This window comes from Hordeum vulgare, chromosome 7H (genome assembly GCF_904849725.1).
Source record: "Hordeum vulgare subsp. vulgare chromosome 7H, MorexV3_pseudomolecules_assembly, whole genome shotgun sequence".
Taxonomy (NCBI): domain Eukaryota; kingdom Viridiplantae; phylum Streptophyta; class Magnoliopsida; order Poales; family Poaceae; genus Hordeum; species Hordeum vulgare.
The window spans coordinates 184668072-184671421 of NC_058524.1; the positions used below are offsets into that span (position 1 = coordinate 184668072).

Consider the following 3350-nt stretch of genomic DNA (forward strand, 5'->3'; position numbering starts at 1 on the left):
TCCAAATTCATGTTTGATAAAATTGCAACGTCACATGCAAAACTTGTGATTGTTTGTTTTTTATAAATCATTGTAAACCTTTTCTGTGGAATATGTAATGCTAACATGGCCAACTTTTAGATATTTTTTTGTAACATCACATGGCATTTTGTATTCCTCCATGGAAAAAAAGTTCTCACAAGCATGGAAATTTTGATGGAATGTGCCTTTTGTAGACATTTTGCTAATTTAAGTTATATATAATGGCAAGTCTATTTATGTTTGGACTTCCTTTTCTTAATGTGATTTTTTCTCTTTTGTTGATGGAATTATTTTCTCTAATAAGTGAGTTAATTGGGCCTATCTTTCAATAGGCCAACCGTGAAGTCGCATTGGGTTTTGTTCAGGTTCTTTAGCGTCATTTCCTTATTGCGGCACCTATGTCTCGCATTAAGCTGCTCTCTCTGGGACCTCCTATTCGGCGCCTTCAGCGCCGGTTAGGGAAACCGGCGCCTGCAGCGCTCCTCCTCATGGGCCGGCCCATTCAAAAAACGCATTGGTCAATGAAATTTGAAAAAGTTCACAGAACTTTAACAATTTCGGATTTGCAAAAAAAAGATCAATTATTACGAAAAATGTTCAGAGATGTTTTTAAATATGTCCATGGATTTTCGAAAAGTTCACAGAATGCGAAAAAAAAAATCATTGATTTTGACAAAAGCTCATTAATTTTTCAAAACAGTTCACTGATTTTGATAAAAGTTCATCAAATTTGAAAAACGGTTCACAGATTTTGAAAAAAGTTCATGAATTTAAAATTATGTTCACCGATTTTCAAAACTGTTCACGAATTTCCAAAAAACAATCATCAATTTTCAAGGGCTAAAACAGTTCACGGGTTAAAAACAAATTCATGAAGGATCTCTACATGGGCCGGCCCATTGTGGAACACTGTAGTCGACGGTTAGCAAATTTTGCCTTTAACCGGCGCCTGTAGCGCTAAATAGGTTTTCCCGCTCTCTCTCGCTGGATGAATCATCACTCACACACGCAGCTGGGCCGGCCCGTGACCTCACTTTTTAAAAACAGAAGAATTAGAAAAAGATGCACTCGTGGGGGTCACCTCAAGAAAGAAGGATGTCACCTAGCCACTCCGCCCACCTGGGGTTCATGGTTAGTAGTAGGGGGTGTCCTTCTTGAGGTAAAAAAGAGCCGTTTTTCTTAGTTTTTTTCCTTTTTTTGTTTCTTTTTCTCTTTTGCTTTTTCTTCTCTTTGTTTTATGTATATAGATGGTAAAAAAATATCATGTTTTTAATACATGGCCAACTTTTTTTATATAGATTTAACAAATCCAATTTTTTTTACCTTTTTTAAAATACTTGTTCAACATTTTTCTTCAAACTCTTTATTTAAAATTTATACACATGATAAAAAAAACTTCATTTTTTCAATACATGATTAGCATTTTATCTATACACGTTCAACATTTTCTGAATCTTTATTAAAATTTGCCGAATGCTTAATTATTTTTTTATCAAATACTTGTTCAATATTTTTCGAATTCTTTATTAACATTTTTCAAATACTACTTCATTATTTTTGGAATGCTTGAAGCTTGACTAACATTTTTTAAATACTTGTTCAATATTTTTCAAAAACTTAGTAAACATTTCTCAAATGTTTATAGAGTGTTTTTCCAATTAATATATTTGTAAATTATACACAGAAGTACAAAATAAAGCAAAACGAGAAAACAGACTGTGACCTCGCCAGCGCGGGGGCTGGCCCATCTTGCTCGTCCCCTTCAGCGAGTCGGATGTTACAGGCGAGGTATAGGGGCACCCTTTCCTTAACTGCTAAAAACACTGTATTTCTTAACCTGCGAATTCGAAAAGAAAAACAGTGAGTTCACAAAACAATTCCGTCGCCGGGACTTGAACCCGGGTCTCTCGGGTGAGAGCCGAGTATCCTAACCACCTAGACTACGACGGATTTGTATTGTTTCCAAGATATAAGTCTTTAAGGCCAACATATCAGTACACACGTATAGCTTTGGCGTCCTTCCAACGCAAGAGAAAGATATCTACGCGAATAGTTTTCTATGTGTTGAAAGTTTACATGCACCAAAAGTGCTTGCGACTGGATACATGGTGCGATCGGTACGGAAATGGCATCATTCCGTGACTTTATCACATCGACAGTGATACTAATCTTGGCCGCATCTCAACTACCCTCCTCCACCGAAAAGTGTACTACACTCCGTTTCAAAACAAAAAAAGTGTACTAAACCTTTTTAGACACCGACCGGCTGGATTTCCTTGTGTGCACGAGACCTTAAAATGTTATGCTGGCCATCAAATCGTGTGCACCATTGTTGCCTTTTTTTCATAATAAATGTAATGATATCAGTTCAATGTTTTGGATACTAGTAGTAGTACTGCTGTATTTTGGATACGGTTGAAGTAACTACGCACAACTTCTGTGCATGTTGGTTGTTTGCTCCTGTCTACTTTGGTTTGGGCACACACCCAATATATGCTTTTCGAAAACAAAATTAGGGAGCTCTTACCTTTATTAGTTTTTTCCTTTTTCAAAGACATATTACCGGCAGTTAATATATATATAGCTTTTCAGTTTGTATATATGAAAACCATTTATGCCAAGGTTGTACATGCGATGAAGTGAAACTGAAATAGTTTAGGCACGTTTCCTGGTAAGGCTATTATGGAAGTATCTAATATGGTCCAAAACACGAGAAAGAAAACAGAGAGAACTTAGGAATGCAGAAAATGTGTTTTGAAGTGAATCCCCCTCAAAGCTCAAATTAATTTCCTTGTTCGCGGCTTTGGGCATAGATGCTACATTGTTCAAGTATCCATGTATGAACCGATTTAGTCCATCGTACATATGCATTTTAAGTATTGGGCCTGTATATATGCATGATTAAGATTCCAACTATAAAATAATCGATTCACATTCAGGGCGTGTTTGATAGAAAGATAGGGAAATGGCAATGCCATATGCATATTGCACACAAGATGAACAAATGGATATCAGATTTCTCGTCGAAAACATATGAATCATTCCCAAATGTTGGATTTGATGACGATTTTCCTGTAAAGTGTACTGCAAAGCAATCATTAAGGTAAAAAGAACTCATATGGACTGCAATCCAAAAATTAAACAACTCGCATAGGGAAAATTCCTAAGGACTTCAATCCTCCCAAAATATGTTGAAATTTCTCCATCAGCTCTCTCACAAAAACGCATGATTTCTACAACATCTTCCAAGGCACGGCCCAAAATTTAAAACATTAGGACTTCCAAGAATTCGCGCCTTCAAGCGTTTTCGCGCCTTTTCTTGTTTTTCT

The 3350-nt window shown here is 36.4% G+C and overlaps 1 non-coding gene across 1 annotated transcript; it reads right to left on the minus strand.

Annotated features, from left to right (window-relative positions):
* Positions 1-1898: 1898 nt before the first annotated feature.
* Positions 1899-1971, minus strand: TRNAE-CUC. The gene has a single exon. It is a non-coding gene; the product is annotated as a tRNA-Glu (tRNA).
* Positions 1972-3350: the final 1379 nt, after the last annotated feature.